We start from the raw sequence: 20,529 nt of genomic DNA on the forward strand, positions 1-20,529 counted from the left end.
GACATCACGTCCATAGACACATCCGCCAAATAGAGTTCGTAACACTCGCTGGCCGCGGTCACGTTTTTCTCCAAGCGCTTTGCGAGGTTAAAAGTTTCTCGGGCGTGCGAATTTTTATTTGTTTTGTTTGTTTTTGCGGGAAATTAGAGTGGTTATGTGGAAATCGAAAGCTTAAAAAACTTTAGTAATGCCATTGTTTACTATTTTCTACTGAAATAACTACGTGGTGCCAAAATGGATTTGTGAATATTGCAATATGTGAAAATCGTGAAAACTGATTCAATCATCTGCGTTCGTCTGTTGCACTATACAAATTTGTTTGACGTTTGACAAGAGGCCAAATGAGGTTCGAATAAATTAACAACTGCGCCAGGACATTCACCTTTCCCTTTCAAATACTCATCCCCAGAGACGATAAGGAAACAAAATCAAGTAAAGTGCTTATATTTCAGTATAACGTACCATGTAGAAGCAATGGATTCTCGGTTTTCTTAACTTTTCTCCGGCCCTCGTGGCGGAGTGGTTAGTACATCGCGCTACGACGCCAGGGGTCCCGCGTTCGAATCCCGGCATGGGCATGGATGTTTATGACTGTCTATTCATCAATTTCATCATGTCATCACTCATCCGCATCTTCGCAAATTAGCCAAAACTGGCACAATAGGCGAAGTAAAATAATGCAAATCAATCAATCAATCAATCAATGTTAACTTGATATGATCCATATTTTTACGTGACGTCACCAGTGGAAAATATGTCACTAATATATTTATTTTTGTGAAAGAAAGCGTAATTTCTTTGTTATTATATGTAATAATGCACCTTGTTTGTAATGTATATCTTTTGTTTATTGTTTATTGTATTTTATGCTACATTATGGGTAATTTAATGTATCTTCATATTTGCGAGAGTGCACTATACGAATTTGTATTTCTAAACATGTATAGATGTCAGTTTGGTTGGTAGCATCTTTTTGTAAATAGTGAGTGATGCATCTGTACTTGAATCTGTGTTCTCGAAATAGTATAAAAGCGAGGATATCGCGTAAGAAATCATCACATTTTCGCCACGGATAGACGAAGCTTTTAAACTTAAAAATAACTCCTCTGTGTTGTGCATACATCTTGGTATGGTAGTTCGGGGCGCAAGCTAGGCCTATGTGATCATAGGTACGCCGATAGCCATGCATTGATGCTATGCACAATACTGCAACCATTCTAAGTTAAATAATAAAGCTAGCCTAAAGATTAATTTGGAAATAAAAGGCTAAAGAGCAAATTTTGGCTCAGTTATCATTGCATATCTCTTGGTGTGGTAGTTCGGGGCGCAAGCTACGTCTATGTGATCATAGGCATGCCGATAGCCACGCATTGAGTTTAAGCGTTTTAGTTGAGTCAATTAAACGACAAAGCGAAATCCTTGCCTTCGTCTCAAGTATAGTTGCATTATAATTGCAATAAATAAAGAATAAAACTTTTCAGTTTATACATACGGCAGTAATGTGCTTTTATTTGTGTTTAATAGTGTATAGTTCTACAGATATATTATTAGTCTTGTTTTGAAGCTCTTCGCATCTGTTTGTGTGTGTGTATATATATCATACACACACCGTGCTTTTTACTGCTTAGAGGTAAGAACATAGATTAACGTATTATTTTAAGGACAGACATATGATTGATTGATTGATTGATTGATTTAGTTTATTTTACTTCTCGTTTTGTGCCTCTTGGCTAATTTGCGAAGATGGGGATGAGTGATGAAATTATGAAATTGATGAATAGACATTCACAAACAACCAAACCCGACCGGGATTCGAACCCGGGACCATTGGCGTCGCAGCGCGATGTGCTAACCACTCGGCCACAGAGTCGGGCGACAGACATATGAGTATGCAGCTTCGTAGATGCACGATCATTTAACGTAGAATAAAATAATAACAATAACAAACCAACTTTGAGTACCAGACATTCTGATTAGGGGGGGGGGAGGCAAAGGCCTTGACGAAAGTACAGCCGGGAAAGATATAAACCTCAGTTTACCTCGCTGTTTTACTTTCATTGCATTGAAACTAAAGCATATATATATACAGGGCGTCATTTTATTGGCGCCCACGGATCACAGATTCGTATGGAGGACATCGAAACAAACAACTTTTCTCAGCAACATTTTTCTCGTTGGTGCGTCGATTCGACGCTCTAGCCGTTCGAAAAAACCATTTTGCCGCCTGGATGCTGGCAACCCAACACAACATTTGATCGTATCTGTGACGTCATTTCCTGCGGCGAAACACCGCATGGCAGGATTACAAGGAACAACCAAATTTTCTGAAAAACGACAAACTACCAACCACATTATTAGCTGTAAAACAAAGCGAGAAACGACTCCAGTAGACCGAATACCATAGCCAGAAGACCAGCAGTCACCTCAGGGGAAGGGGGAAGTGAACTAACGGTATGAGAAATCGTAAAAAAAACGTATTCATAATGAAGTGGCAATATCGGATTTTGTCTCAGCCTACATGTCAAACATCAACAACAATAAATTTTATTGGATTTACAGCTTGCGTGGCTGTTTACACCCAGCTACATGTCAAATATTTGCAAATCTCGTTTCAAGGTTGATATCTACAGGTTTGTGTCCAGATGCCTTGTGGTACTTTTGTGCTCATAACGGAAGTATCCGAGGTTCACGTTGTTACATTACAGCTAAAACACGTACAACCACAGTAATAATATAATGATGAATCAGTAGCGAATATACTGCCCTGTTCACAGTTGCAAACTATTACATGTGTATCCGTTGTGGCTGATTGTAGCTATGTCATTTTTCAGAGAATATGTGTGTTCCTGGCAACCCTGGAACGCATCGCTTCACGACGGGATATGACGTCACAAATGCAATCAAATGTGTGTGGTTGCCAGCATTCAGGCTGCAAAACGGGCTTTTTTTAACGACATTGCGCCGAAACGATGCACCAACGAGAAAAATGTTACTGAGAAAGGTTGTTCGTTTTGATGTCCTCTATACGTTTCCATGGTCCGTGGGCTCCATTAAAATGACACCCTGTATATATATACCGGATGAGTCACCTAAAATTATCACCGGAAACATTTCATGAACAACAATAAATATTGAAAAACTGTTTTCGCAGATATATATATATTTGAGGGGCTCATGAAATTAGTGGTCACAATACGTTCAACTACGCAAGGAAGTACGATTTTCAACAAAAACTTTTTTTTTTAAATGGAAACCCTATTTTATTTTCAGCTCATTTGAAAGTACGGAAAAATTAATTAAGAACGGCTTTTGTTATATTGTAATACGTCAAGTATTTCTCAGGTAATTGTGCCTCCCTGATGGCGCAGTGGTAGCGTCGTCGCCTTGTAATCAAGGGGTCCCGGGTTCGATACCCGGTGGAGGCAAAAGTGTTTAGGATCCCACTTTAAACTGTAGGTCCAGTCCCGATTAGCCTTACTGTGCATAAAGTGGACTTAAAACAACAAATCAATCAATCAATCATTTCTCAAGTATTTGTAACCTGAAGTTGAGCTTGAAGGCACATCTTCCACTATATGCCTGTCGGCAGAGCCGAGCGCAAATACAGTCGCGCATACAGATGCATGGGCGTATGTGCTGCATTTTTCCTACACTCCCAGCCTTTTAGCAGGCCTGTAGCTAGAAGGGGGGCAGGGGGGCAACTGCCCCCCCTGAGAGCCTGCTCAGGGTGTCTGTGAAAAATACAGAAAACATTCCTACCTTGAATTCTCACAAATCTTTACAATTATTTCATGTGTTACTCTAGCAACATTACAAAGACACTTATTGATTTTGTGATTTATTAGGGTGTATGGGATTCCATATAATGTCGTATCAGGATGGGGGGGGGGGGGAATTCCCTTCCAGATTGGACTTCGAGAAATGATTTCACAATTTTCAGTATCTAGAACAGTTCTGACATTTTGAGTAGTATTGTATTAAAGGTGCCTAATGTGTTAGGATGTTTTTCTTGGATGTGTTGCTATGAACTTTGAATTGCTTAAATTTTTGTTTCCCAAGTCTATCTTTTGGTAATAGTATGGTAGAGAGAGGGAGTGGATATTTGATTTTTCTTACTTTGCGTTGCATTCCTGCCACTTCCAGCTAATCGCAATTCGCAACAATGAAGGATGACGTGAAATTGATGAAGAGACACTCATAAACAGTGCCGCAACTACAGGGGGCATTGTCCCCTCCCCCTGACCTTGGACAGAAATCCTTTCTAGGGGAAGCAAACATTTAATTAAAACACAAGACTATGAGAATCTAAGAATAGCAGGACAATTGGATGCTCATGATAGAATTAGTTTTTACGTGTTCGTTGCATTTTTCTACCAGACGGCCAAGGGCACTTGGAAAGGGCACAGAGGGGCAATTCCCCACCCCCTAATTTCAAATTTTATACAAATAAACAAATCATTTCTTAAAATTTTCCTGCTCGCTTCGCTCGCAATATCTCCTGTTCTTATTAACCAGAATGCCATGGTGCACCGTGAAATTATTGCACCTTATTAAAACAATTTATTTCTATGAAACTTAATATGAAATATTAATGATGACACTGTTATCCAAGAAGGCATTGATCAATCAAGGGATTCCTATTTGTTTGTCAGGTGTCAAAAAATGTATTTTAACTATAATATAATACAATTCACACAATATTTTGCAAAATGGTTAACGTAACCAGTAGGCAAACGTTATCTGTAGTGATGCAAGAGTCTCCCCTTTTAAAGAAATAGAGTCCGTGTTGGACTAAGGGACCCATGTTTTAGTGTTTTAGCAAGTACAATTTTTTTTACACAATTCATCAAAGTGTAGGTAATATGTAACCATTATTATTTAATTAATTCTATTTCAACACAATGGTGTTGTTGGATTCTCGTTAGATTCCTTTGTGCGTAAAAATCTTGCATACTGGAAACTAGAGGGAATCATTATGAAACATGATTTATAAAGGGCTCCCTTAATCAGTTCTGCAGAGAGTCCCAAAGTTATTGGTGCATATTAATCATCTATTAACATTATCGACCTGTAAATATCAAGTAGATACAGTCCCTATTATCCTACCTAGGTATTTATGTTAAACTTCATATTCTTTGGCAATCTGGAAAGGTCATTATCGAAATATTGCTATTTGATGTTGCTCGAAGTTCTTTTGTTCGTTGCAGTTTCAAGATATCATCCCGTTTCTGTTACTTATCTCTTTTGGGGGAGGGGGCAGGTGCCTCTGAGTACCCTGTTATATCTGCCAATGCGACACAATATATTAAAAATTTGCCCTTTCTAGGATTGACTTCGCCCCCCGTACAAAGAATTCCTGGCTACGGGCCTGCTTTTCAGAGTTTGAAAATACTATTTTCTCAGCAACAGTTCTGTCATACATACACTATCACAAACGTCTTGTTAATTAGTATACTTTGTTACGCCCTTGCATTATTTGATAAATCAAAACTTGAAAACCTAAAGATTTGTCATGACCAAACGAGAGGAGTTTATTGCTCCGATGTACTAAATATTACGACATAAATTAATGAACGCGAATTAAAAATTAGAAACATGTTAATGTACTAACATTTCTGTATATAACTGATGGCGGAATATTTAAAATTTATACTTTTTAATTAACAATTATTTGTTAACTCAGAAAGATTTATCAGAACCTTTTAGATAATTTGTCAAAACTTACTCATGTACAAACTACACATTTTACTGTAACCTGCAGTTGTTGGAACGTAACAACTTTCCTAAGCACATCGCATAGCATGCAGAAGAGTAACATGTTTGTTACAATACACGAATGGCGTCAAAAGGGGGATATGCATGTTACGACACACGAATCAACTTGTGAGAATGTTTGTTTCAAGCGTCAACTTCACGTTAAAATTACTTGAGAACCACTTGACGTATTACAATGTAACAAACGCCATTCTTAATTAATTTTCCGTACTTTCAAATGGGCTAATAACAAAATGGGGTTTCCAATTTAAAAGAAACTAAGTTTGTGTTGAAAACCATATTTCCTTACGTAGTTGAACGTATTGTGCCCACTAATTTCATGAGCCCCTCCCATACCTATATATATGCGAAAGCAGTTTTTTCAATATTTATTGTTGTTCACTAAATATTTCCGGTGGTATTATATGCTGCATTATAATATATATAATGCATCAACATAGACGCACCATAACAAATAAATTGGCTGCGATTTGTGGCGCGTTCCTTTTCCTCCAAACAATTGTGTTCACGCATTTAAGACAAAACTGTTTAGCAGCAAGAGTGTGAAGTACTTAGCAGTTATTCTAACTTCTCTCTCTGTTAATTTACAATGCACTACAGAAAATAATAAAATTGCCACCGAAGCGAGCAAGAAAATTTTTTAGGTCCAAATTTTTGAAAACTGAAAACAATATTGATTTTGATATGGCACTAAAAATTTCATGGGAAGCAATGGCTTTCTCTTCTACAATAGTTTTCATTTAGATCGTTCGACGCTCAGGGCCAACTCCCGCTGCCCCTTAGCTACGGCTCTGAATTTGACAAAACTGTATAAAAGCAGGTAATGCGAGAAAAGTGAGCAAGGCAATTTTTCGGAATGTATTTTTATTTGTATTAAATTTGATATCGAGGGGCCAATTGCCCCTCTTTGTCCGCCTGCAGGGGCTCTTGGCCGTCTGAAAGAAATAATGCAAGAAAGACGTAAAACTAATTCCATCTTGAGTATACTCTTGTCCTGCTACTCTTAGATTCTACTAGTCTTGCCCTCTTTTACCATAATGTTTGCCTCCCTTGTCCCCCTAGAATTGATTTCCGTCCAAGGTTGGGGAGTGGCAATGTCCATTGGTCCTTGTTCAGCCACTGTACCCCCATTAATCGGTTTAAAATACTTAATTTTCTTTAAGAGTATAATATCGTTTAATAACGGCGATATGATTCCTCTCCACTAAATATCTAGGTGGAAGTATAATAATGTTGGGACACGGACGTCTGGAAGGGGGAGCAAGGATGGCTACACCTCCCCCCTTAGAAAACCAATGTCAACCTAAAAGTATATATTTCACACGTATAATTTGCTTTCAGCCATAGTAATTTACAATTATTCGATAATTTCAAATTCAAGTGGTGTTTTTGAAGGGGCAACACATTATCACGGTAATATGTCCTCCGTGGAAAAAATCTGAGGACGTCCATGATTAGGGGGCAATTGCCCCCCCCCCCCTCCTACGTGCACACGCCTATGATACCGGAACCTTTCTTCCCAGAAAAAAAGTATTCATTTGTATGTATGTATAAGTGTGTGTGTGTATATATATACATGCATGCATTGTGTACACATACACACCCACACCCACACACACACACACACACACCCCACACACATATATTGACAATATATATATATATACACACACACACATATATATATTGACAATATATATATACACACATATTCACACATGCACACACAGGCAGACACAGGCAGACACACTGAGCGTCGTGTGCGGGTGTTTGTGAGTGTGAGGATAGAGAGTCTTAAAATATGTAACAGAAACAATAGCTGTAATGAACACATCATTGCTTTATTTACTAAATGTTAAAAACTGCTCCGTAAAAATACCGTTATACCCTTTTGAAATGTTTTCTTCAGTAACTATATTAATGACTTGTAGATATCACATTCCGTTAAGTTTAATATAGATTAGCTCATTCCAATTAAATACATTGCGAGCCTTTATTACAACAGTCTTCACGTTTCAATCTTTAAAAGTAGGCCTAATTATTTTAATTAACAATAATATAACTCGGATTTTGCCTTAAGATTGCATTAGAAAAATGAGACATTTGAAACATGACAAACATGTGTGTGTAATTTTATAAAGTTTATGCCAGGAACGGGACTTGAATCTTGTACACGAAGCCATAGCTACTTCAGCCACACTTACAAATGCACAAATGCAGTTACATTATTTCATACATTCATTCATTTACAAAAATTAAAAAAGTACTTGAAATAAAAACAAGAATGTATAGGTATTGTTCACTCACTAAAGAGAATTAATGCAGAATGATTAAATTTCTTTACAAAATAATAAATTAAGTAGAAAATTGCAAGAGTGTAAATAATGCGAAACAGTTGCAAACCACGTCTATTGAAATCTTATGTAAAATATACAACATAAATGAAATTAGCTCATAGTGGTTATACAAAATTATTAAAAAAACTGGCTTGTAAAAATGCAATTTAAACAATTTTGGCACATGTACTTAAAAAAGTCTACATATTTGAACACTATAAAATTACATATTAAATATACACTCATGTATTGTATAAGTAACTATAATTATAAAAATAGAGACAACAAAATAAATCAAAATTGGCAAAACATATTTTTTTTAAATAATCATGAATCTCACTTTTAAAAAATAATTCTGAAACACATCATTCATAAAGGAAAGTTCGTAACAGTGAAGAGTAACCCTTAATATAGATTCATTAAATTATTTTATAATTGGATTAATTTGGGAAAAAAATACATTTTGAGCAATTATTAAAACGATGTTCACATTACAATCTTCATAAGTAGTTATTATTTTAATTACCAATAACAGAATTCGGACTTTGCATGAGACATGATTTGAATCATGACAAACAGCAGGTATGTAATTCATTACAGTGTATTGCAGGAGCAGTAATTGAAATTCGTGCACAAAGCCACAGCTACTTGACACTTGAACCTCATTAAGAAATGCAGTTACAATATATATATATATATATATATACACACACACACACACACACACACACACACACATATTTACAAAAAATAGAAATTACTTGAAATGATTACAAAAATGGATATGTATTGTACACACAATAAATTAAATTAACGCAATTAACGGTTAATTTGTTTGCCCAATAACTCACAAAATAAGAAATTACAAGAAAATGTAAGTAATGTGAGTCTTACTTTTCTTCAAATAGTGTATATCACTAGGTGACATTTTACAATCGTCTTCTGGTACTTAGGTATTTTTTGTTTTTGGAGGTCGTTATACTCCTCCCAAGATCCTTCATGTCGCCTACAAAGCGCAACGTAGTGGCCTATATCCTTTACGTTGTCTGATCCAAGGTAGCCGATCACCCCGCGAAGGTAGTAAGTAATGTTGGAAATGGTGAGTTGCAACGGCAAATCGTCTAATCTCAATTGCACTTGGAGAAGTTTTTGCACGTTTTCACCCACCAGCTCCAATAAAATATGACCACCAACAGGAACTGTGAGTCTTATTCTAAAGCCATCGCAGAATTTTGCGCCGGCAGGGTATTTTCTCTGGCATACACTTGCGTGGTCAGAGATTGTACTTACAAGTAAGTTTTGAAGTTCCTGAATAACTGTATTCCTTAGAGATATTGCAGCTGAGCACCTGCTAGCTTCCCTTTGACGTTCAGGACACTCATCCTCACTGCAGATACTTATTTCTCTGAAACTGGGACATGAGTTGTAAAATATTGGTATTAAGGCTATGGCAGAGGTTTCACATCTCACGACAGTCAGACCTCCGGGTACATTGTGGCATGGAAAATGTGGTTCCAATAGTTCAGCACGACGTCTGTAAATTTGTGAAGTCACGCCTTGTTTTATTACATGGGATGCTAAATGTCCTAACGTGAAATTCTTGCTTTCATCAACAAATTTTTGGTACTCTTCGCTATCACAGTACGCAGATCACGTTATTTGCAGCAGTGAATCAAACGCGCATGTGTTGGAAAGTACAATAATTTTATTTCTCTCCAATTTAATAGGTTGAAGTTTCAAGTTATTCCCATTTTTTAACAATCCTATCGGAATTACAGGTTTCACTTTACTAAGATCAACATGCAACCATTCTGTGTTCGTCTCCAAATAAGATGCTCGTGGTCTTTTATTCTTAACTGCTAGACCTCGCCAGTTCTCTTCTTCTTGCATTTCATAAATTTGATGCTGTATTTTTAATGATCCACTATGTTCGTGATCAGATTGAACAGACTTTGAACTGTCTTGATCGATGCATTCATGGAATTCACTTTTTAGATGTTGCATCGACATAGGCTCTTCCAGCTCCAGAACAGTGTGTTCTTTTCTGATTTCTACCTCTTCATTGAAACTCATTTCACTTTTCTCATCGTCTTTGTTTTCTTTAAGGCATTTGTAGGTTTCATTTTCTGGATGCTCTCCGTTGAAACCATCTTCTTCGGTACCATATGCATGCTCTTCTTCATCTTCTTGCATGGATTTGCGTTCACAAGTTTTGTTCAGTTGATCAGGTATTTTTTGTAGAACTTCATCAGCTCCAAGTTCTTCGTCTGTCTTCATAACTTTATCAATGTTTATTGGTCGCGCAGAAGATAATTTCATGTGACCTTCATTAACCTGAATGTAGCCTAAAACAAACTCATCAACACGAATTGGTAAATTAACATCATGAAATATCCGGTTTTTCACATCTTGGAAGGAATTTTCCACGGACGAGGTACTAGCTGTATCTCTTCCATATCCAAAAAATGGGACCATTATTCCGGACCACAAAGGCAAAAGATAGGATAGGGACAGAATATCATCTACCAGTTTGGGCAGGTATTGCTGATTGCCTCTCGTGCCCTCAGGAGCACAACTTACTCCATCAACTATTTGTTGGACCCATTCTGTAAATGCGTTGATTCTTTTAGCAAGTGTGCTTACCTGGATGTTTTGTGGACTATGAACAGGAAAATCTTGTTTTGTTTCATCTGATTCTTCAATTTCACCTGCTTCTACTCTTCTTACATTGATTCCACCGATTCTCCTTAATAATTTGTCCTTACTCTCTTCACACGGTGTAATCTGGCCAGAAACTTCGTCAGCCCCTTCTGTTTCACTTGTTGCCACTGTAATTATGTCATGGAGCAGATTATGTATGTCATCTAAATCTGTTGATTTCACAAGTTGACACATACACCTTATGTAGAATTGACGTGTTCTCCTGGGTTGACCTTTCAAACTACTCCACATCGTAATCAATTTTACAACATGGGCTACATCGTTCCTTATATAACAATCCGGAACATTAAATTTTTCCTCTTCAGGATTCAAAATCTTGGAGCATTCGTCTAAATAAGTATTCAGAGATGGAAATATGGTAAAAGCCTGTACACAGGCTGACATAAGCGCCGTGGACATGTCGGTTACAGCCTCTCTGGGAACAGGTGCTCCATCGCGAATCCACATCGCAAGCCAGTGACGAATAGTCTCTGTATCCTGTCTCTCAGATATCATGCTGCTCACAGGAAACACGGTTTTTTGATTTTGCTCATGTATGGCGGCATTGTACAGAAATAAATTACCAGATCTTTCTCCGTCAGACCGCACCAGCTTTCTCACACAGCTTCCTGTTGCATCTACACTCAGCGTACTGAACTCCGAAGTCTGACAGTAACGGCGATATGCATGAAGTTGCGCTGAACTGTGGAATCTCACATTGAATTTATCGTATGCCACGTCCTGAATGATTCCTTGGTATGGAACACGATGCATAGCTATTGCTAAAGCTACAATCGGATCTTCATGTAAACGTAGTTTTTGTAGTCCTCGAGATTTAGCAACTCTGTAGGTATTAGCTGATGGAAGATGACTTGGCACTTCGTCACCGAGAGACATAAGCTCATCCGCTTGGAGGCGTCGAAGTTTACTTGCAGATACGTTTTCTTTTGTAAGTTTCCTAATGGCTGCATCACGTGGCTTCCCAGTGAGCCATCTTTTTTCTCTAACAGGATGTTCGATTTTGAAGTTCCCTACATATTGGCAATGTAGAGATACTTCATCTCCTTTCCTGGGTTTCTTGTGTAAGACTGCCTGGAAATGAGAGTTGCAGTATCGACAACTTCCTGTAATTTTGAAAAATTGTGTGGGTTCCTTTCCCAAAGCCACCTTGGAACCCTTATATCTAATGTTGCAAGGTAACTTGGTGTGTTGCCAAAATCTATTGTGGATAACGTGAGTCCAGGTTTTACGTTTGAGGACACAATACGTACGACCAAATTTTTGCTTTTTATCTCTGTAAATAACAGTCTCTGGAGACATTTCTGCCCATTCTCTAGGTGAAAGTGTCATCGTAAATTTATAATCATTACCAAATTTCCCCCCGTCATTTTCAGATGTTTCACCATCACTTTCAATAAACATTACTGATTCTTCACTAGTTGCAGAATATCCATTTTCACTTTCGATTTCTGTTGATGTTCTAATTCCCAGGACTTCATGTATGTCGAATCACACTGAACGATAGCGGTCCTGCGTGACCACCAAGAACAGATTCGCTATCGAAACTTCCCTCCGACAATCTTGAAAAAGTTTTCTCTGCATTCGGGACCATACTTCGTTACATTTAGTAACTATTCGCCCATCACCACTGACGATATTATCTTTCTCTGCGACGATGATTGGGAAAAGCTCCTGTATGGGAAAACTTCTCTCTCTCGGCATAGTGATTTTCTGAAAAAAAGAGAATACAGTTCGGAATGTTTTAGTTCACACACAAGGACGTATTTAGAGGGAGTCCAGGACCGCAGAAAGGCTTAGAAAGTCCAAAATTAAATATTCAGAATATGTGTTTACTGTTGTGTAATATGAAATAATTTATTTCCGCAGAACATTCATAAAGGTAAGATTTAGATCGAGATTACAAAACTTTGCGATAACAGTGCCTGAGAAAATTTATGCATAACACCAGCAATAAAAGAATAGTAATCAGGGACTTTACCATTTTATCACCTGGACCTAACAAACTTTTGGATTTCAAGAAATAATCCCTTTAAAACTTTTGACATTAATATCTTTGGTAGGATAACTGTTTTACACAAATTTTAGTGGAGAGAGAACAGAGACAGACAGAGAGAGAGAGAGAGAGAGAGAGAGAGAGAGAGAGAGAGAGAGAGAGAGAGAGAGAGTCTAGAGAGAATCTAAACAATGAATGCATTCTGTTATATCTCTATTCACATATCATATTTTCACCTGGTCACTAATTACAATTATTATTATTTATTGACCTATTTAAACTTTTAATATTATTAATGGATATTAATATTATTACCCTCTTTAATAATAAAGTTTATTGTAAACTAAATTATCATTATTATAATTATTATTATTACATGTGGAACATTTGGTTCTGACTCCTCACGATATGCGATATGTACTCCTATATAGGTAGGTTCCTGTTCACACACATTCGTGAAATACCTAGTCATTTCATTGCATTTTTTGGTCTTGAAAGTATCAAAACAAAAAGAATTGTTATCATAAACAACAACTTTGAATTTTGAGAAACTACGACAATTGAGTGCAGAAATCCCCATGGAGGAAATGCAGATTGAAATTTTATGTTTGCGTAAAAACTTAAAAAAGAACAGTGAAATTTTGATTCAAATTTTTGGTTGCGTTAGTACGCCATACTGAATTGTACGACTATAATTTCAAGACACTGAACAGTTACGTTCATTTTTATTAATTTTTACGGTGCAAAAGATAACTGCGATCATTTTAATATATCCTTGATAATTATTAGATTGTAGGTAACAATTATATATACTTAAAGGACATTTAGAGTAATTATTCACATGTTAGACACGTTTTATTTCGGCACACAAAATCTTCTTGAAAAGCGTCTATTAGTGCCTTTGAAAAAAAAAACTAAATAAATATGCGCATAAAAGTATTATTGTAAGATATGACTAAAATTATTTTTCTAGAATATTGCGTGTGTTGCTAGTTGTGTTAACAAGATCTAGCTATATACTTTGGAAATACAAAACTATGAAGAGTTAAATTGCTTTCTAATCTGTATTTTCAAACAAAGTGCACAAGTTGGACATCTAATGTTTTTTTTCCCTGCCCCGGCACACCCATTATGTGTCTGCATACACAGAGCAATTAGCAGTTTATTTTCTGGTGATCCAATTTGAACGATTCATAGTTAGCTACAAATTATTTACATATACCTATACGAAACAAAAATGTCAGTGATAAGTTCAGGTGGGTTCTGCGTAGGAAAGGGCGTGTATTTAGAAACCCTATAGTGCTGCAAAACCTTCAGTGAAAATGTGGATTTGATGGCTATCATTACGGAAGTTATCGCATTTCATTATCTACAGTAGTGTTCCTTCAAGGTTAAGAGCAGGTCAAATTAACATCAAAGATCCATCCCAAGATAAGAAACCCCTTAAAATCAGGTTGATGTTTAGAACATTTCTAAAATGAATGTTTTGAAAGACAGAAAAGCAAAGTTCTTGAAGTGAATGATTTCACTATTTAAAATCTTTAAATCTTACCAATGCAAACACCTGAACTACTTATGATTATTGAGGAAATACAAATGTACTTATTACAAACAATACCACAATAAAGTTATATACATGAACATGATAAAATAGTTTGCCCAGTGATATTATTACGTATATAATTTGTTGCATTTTCAATGGCATTTGAAAAGATTCTTGATATGGTTCAACAATATTATGCTTCTAATTACTCATTGCAACTCTTTCTTGTGCAGACATTTTTGTTAATTTGTTCTTAGACGTGAAATGTGGCTATGCTAACTTTTAAAACTAATCGATATCATGAGGATGAGTTTTGATCAGATATAAGGCAACACAGTGTATCAGATCTCAGATCTGGTTGAGATTCAAATCCAAAGTATAGAAATACAAGATCACCTAATTTAGTATCGAATGTTCCCAGCATTGTTCATCATTTAACAGTAATAACGGGTAGTCACCCTCCCTCATAAGAGAAAATAAATTAATGAGGATCTGTGTAATTGAGGACTAAAAGTGGTAAACGTTGTAAGTGCCAAAAGCGAAAGTGTTGGGAAATCGCATCGTTCCGCACATCGTAAGAACTTGCACACTAGTGACCTCTTTACACGCCCTTTGAACTACTTAGAGGGATACCAGCCACATTTCAGGTTTACTACATTATAAAGCATGGCACATTTTACAGCTTAACGTGGAAAACGGTGTTTGAATTATTGTGGCACTTACAGCGTTTACCAATTTTATTTTTCAATTCATAACAGAGAAATAGTTTCAAAACATTTCTAAATGAGGAGGAAAGAATCATTCCACGTTAGTTTGATTTCGTTTGTAGAAAATCTTTGGCTATTTTATCTTTCATTCCAAATCTGTTCAAAAGTTAAGACGTTTATACTTGAACGAGGGTTGTTCAAATAGTAATGCTCCAATTTTTTTTTATCTAGAACTATGTATTCTACATAAATGAAAATCAGTCAGTAAAGATACGCGTTTCAGCTACATATGTTATTTTTTGAAACTTTCCGTTCAGTTCTATGGTCTTGCGCCATCTCGGAACGATGACATGTATGCCATTCCTGTAACAGACCATGTCTCGTTACCGTAGCCATCTCCTGTGAGCCTCAACAACGCTTTCGTCGTCTTCTAGTCTTGTTCCGTGCATTGTGTTCTTCATTCCACCGAACAGATAGAAACCTGATGGAGCAAGAATCGAGATGTAGGGTGAACGCAGAGCACTGTCCAACCAGGTTTAGATATTGCCTCCATCGTCCTCAGGTTTCTGCATTGTCATGGAGGAACAAGATGCCTCCGTAGATCTGTTAGGCTGTACTCGCCGGAAACGTCCGTAGAGTTTGTGGAAAGTGTTGATGCAAGCATGAGAGTTAACAGTCACACCTCGTGACAGAACCCGCACACAAGCCTGAGGATAATGGAGGCAATCGCTAAACTTTGTTGAATTGTGTTCTCAAATCCACCCTACAGCCTGGATCGTGTGCCCCATCAGATTTCTATCTGTTCAGCTCATTGAAGGACGTAATGCACGGAACATGGCTGGAAGATGACGGGAGCATTTTAGGGCTTTCAAGAGAAGGTTAGGGGAAAAAAATATGGCCTGATACAGGAATGATATACACGCCTTCGTTCCAATATGGTGTAAGGCCTCAGAATTGAACGAAGAATTTGTAGAAAAATAGCGTATGTAGCTGAAACGTGTACTTTTATTGAACGTGAATTTAATTTATGTAAACAGTTCCTAATAAAAATAATGTGGGGCACAACTGTTTGAACAATCCCTGTAAAATGTAATAATATACAGGTGTTGTAGTTCTTCGAAAGTTAACGGACACCTTTCAGTCACTCGTATAAATACGTATTTTAAATACACAGGATTGCATAAACTTAAATGAAAATATTATGAGTGTTCATTTTCTGATGAGCACAGTTATACTCTTTTCCTAATATCTCTAGGTTGTTGTATACTTATGAAAAAATATCTCCAACAAAAAAGAACACCTAAGCCAAAAGTGCACTGTATTCTTTCTGCTCTAGGGAATCACATAACACATGATACATATGGATTCGATACATTTTCTGCCTTTCAGATAAAGATCACAACCAACCTGTTGAAATTTCTTCTCATTACCACAAAATTTTCAATCTGATAGATTGTAATTTGTAGCTGACGGAGGATCATTGTAGGCCGAGACCAGTTGTAGGCATTTTATTAGTGATAACTGACACTACTCCCTCTTAGAGTGGAATTTATTAAAATATATATATATTAAATATTAGTTCCCCCTAAAGGACGAATTTGGGTTTTGTGGCTTTTCACGCAATGTTCACAAAATTATTCTAACCAGAAACGTATTTGTTCCAGTAACCCAATTTCTGTCATTAAAAAAAACAGAATTTACTCATCGTTATTATTATTTAATTAGTGTGGAGAAATTTGGGTTGGGCCCCATGGGACCCACCTGCGTAAACTCTGCTATAATTATCCATAACCTCTCCCCGATGGTGTAGTGTTAGCGTCCTCACATTGTAATCAAGGCCCCCGGTCAGAATCCTAGTTGTAGGCACATAGTAGTTCGAATCCCAATTTAAACTATAGGTCCAGTCCCAAATAGCCTCTCTGTGAACAAAGTGTACTTAAAACGAAAATAAAACTGAATCATCATTGGTACTTGGATTGAGGTTAATGAGCCTAGTCGAGTGCGTAGTTTGAAAGCAAATGCGACCAAAACAATCAGAGAAAACTTCGGTGCTACCATGATGTAAACAATGAAAGTGGGTGCAAATTTTAGAAGGGTTTAACTGCATGTTAATAAATATTTCATTACGGCGTAAGTTCAAGGCGAAAGGGGAAGAAAATGTAAATTTTTTGTATGAAATTTTTGATACTGCAGAGGATTTGTGCATCTGCTGAAAAGTTCTGAGACTTGCAATGTTACGATCTATGCAACATGCTCCAATAACTTCACTGTTTTCATATTGATTTTATTGTCACCCCTGTAAAGTACCCCTCCCCCAAGAAATAATTTGTGAGGTGTATATTATTTGCACCTTGCAACCCATTTCCAATTTCATTGAAGTAGGCACTACCAAAATCATGTAGCTAATAACTTATTATGGCGTGGCAGATAGCCGCAGGTTATTTTTATATGTATTAATCCTTCAACGATTGATTCTATTTGACAAGGGGATAGTTATTCCTTGAAGCCAGTTTGAGATCATGTGAATGTTTGAAAGATCTATATTGGTTTAATTTATTTGAAAGAATAATTAAATATTATCTTATAAGATTGAATCTGGACAACAAAAGTCTCCAATGACTCGTGCATATTTCTGTGACAATATCCTTAAAAGTAGATAAAATTGTATTGCAGCAAAATCCAAACGTTTTATGACTATAAATCTTAAAGAATTGATTTCCCATCTCTGGATTTTCAGATCCATGAGGTTTGATTTGAATATATGGGGGAGATTTTAAGGGATTTAGGCTAAATAGATCCACACTTGATAATAGCCCTAATCGTATTTACTTGCATTTTACATCACATCTTGAGAAATGCCATGAACATAATATTGAATACACAACATATTTATTGATTTTATGCAAATGATGGTGCAGCTAGTGGCCGCGGTGGCTCAGTGCGGCCCCTGTGGCGGAGTGGTTAGCACATCGCGCTACGACGCCAGGGGTCCCGGGTTCGATTCCCGGCTCGGCCATGGATGTTTGTGATTGTCTGTCCTGAAAAGTCTTGAAATTGAAATATGAATGAAATGATATGAGTGAATGAAGTGTGATGGGGGAAGCTTCCGCATAGGGGCTTTCCTTTTAATATAAAAAAAAAAAAAAAAAAAAAAAAGTCGGTAACGCGTCTGACTACCATGCTAAAGGTCCCGGGTTCGATCCCCGGCCGGTTCAAATCCGGGAACTTTTCTAACGATGGAAGCGGCCCCGGCGCCCACCCAGCGTCGAATAACATGGGTACCTGGGGGAAACCCTGGGGGGTAAAGGCGGTCAGGGGCGTGATGCTGATCACATCACCTCCACTCATGACCGGATAAAGAAAGTGTGGGGCGTTACCCCCACACCACCTATACGCCTTCATGGCGTGGTGCTATGCACAGGGGAGCACTTTACTTTTTTTTTTATGATGATGCAGCTAATCTAGAGGTCAAGAGTTCGAAACCTGGCAGAAGCACATAGTGGTTCGAATCCCACTTTAAACTGTAGGTCTAGTCCCGATTATACTTTATGTGTATAAAGTAGACTTAAGAAAAAAAACACTTCAATTTCTATTGTAGATTGCTTTTTCATTGTTGCGATCATGAATTTCAGATCTAGATTATTTTATTTTGTTTTATCGCATTTCATTCTGTTATTTAGTTTACTGATGTACTAAGCCTGGGGAGGAGCCATAGGAGCCATGCCCCTCCCTCGAATCATGAAATATGGAATTGTGAACCTATAAAAAACTAAGAAAATAACAGGGACGATTTTGCAAATTTGCATTTTGTATAAGTTAATGTGTTTGTTGTGTAGATGTCTGCAGTCTGCAATATTGGGTAGTTATAGTTTTATCATCATTGATGCAAGGCTACCAGACGTGCGCTTTAGTATTTAGTCGGGACAGTCCATTACTTTTAATCGCTTGCCCCGACTTTTTTCTATCTGCAGTCGTGATTCGAAATGTATTTTTTTGTTAACTCACATTTAGACATGTTATTTATTGTAATAATAATTGCCAATAAGCAATATTGAATTTATAAATATATTATTTTCTAAGCATATAATTATCCTGACGCTGGTCAAATAAAGAAAGAACATTAAAGGAAATATGAAAACATTTTTAATTTGCAGAGCACAGAACTATTTGAATACTTCGGAGTATTGAATGTAAACAATAAGCACTAAGCTGCAGGCTTTGTTACACATTTGTCTGTAAGCGACTGTCTGGATGATTGTTAGGATGGAGGTTGAGGGTGCATCGGTAAATTGAATATTTTGTGTTACTTCGAACATAACCTGCAACTATACAATTACACGTTTATCTCTAGCTGTAATATTGCCATAGCATTGGTGGTGACATCTAATACTCCAGCAGCATTTCTCCGACCACCGTGGCAGAGTTGTTAGCAAAGTGTCCTACGACGGAAGGGATTCCTGGTTCAAATCTCAGCCTGGGCATAAGTGTTCTTTGTGAGTGTGTTCCTTCCTCAATTTTATTATATCATAAATCGTCGTCGTCGTCGCGATTAGACAAACTTGGCAGAAAAACAACCTAATATTACTTAATTCAATCAACCTCACAGCATTTATGATCTTCTCTTTGTTTCCCATATTCCGATCTACTCCCTCCCCATTAAAGAAATCATGGATACGGGCCTTAGCAACATGCAAGACTGATATAAGTACAAAATCTTATTGATAATTATTAACAGAAAGAAATAATGAACTAAAGTCAAACACTTAGAAATATTTCAACTATTTTGATCTCTCTCTCTCTCTCTCACACACACACACACACACACACACACACACACACACACACACACACACACACATACCTATATACCTATATATATATATATATATATACGGCATGTACAGAACACCCATTAATTGATAGTTAGTTGTGTGTTGTAAGGTGCGCTGACACTCCATCTTATTCTTGAAAAACGAGAACGGAGCCCACAATTACAAAAATACACTTTCATTTTCACTTTAATTGTTGCAAGATATTTAGCTAATTTTTATTATTTCGAAAATTGATTTTATATCAATCTCGGCATCTAAAAATAACAAACGTCCATTCATTAAAGAGGCAACTTGAAGCCTGCCATGTCTTTCCGTAGCAATTATCGATATGCCAAAGACAGCTACAGCTACAAAGGCAAACACATATGGTGTTATAGCTTTGGTAAATGATAGCTTAAGGCAACATTATCGTCATTCTGTCCATCCGTGAGATGAAACTGTTCACAACATGTGACTCTCCTGTAACAAAAACTAATATGAAGGTGTTTATCCAAAATTTACTGCAAATTTGAGAACAATAGTAGCGAACCCAGAACTTCATTTTATTAAGGGGGGGACTGAACTTGATATTTCACATATTACAAAAGAACGGGTTCATATTTTGTAAAATGGACGATATATC

This window comes from Lepisma saccharinum, unplaced genomic scaffold (assembly GCF_977018435.1).
Source record: "Lepisma saccharinum unplaced genomic scaffold, izLepSacc3.1 HAP1_SCAFFOLD_142, whole genome shotgun sequence".
Classification (NCBI taxonomy): Eukaryota; Metazoa; Arthropoda; class Insecta; order Zygentoma; family Lepismatidae; genus Lepisma; species Lepisma saccharinum.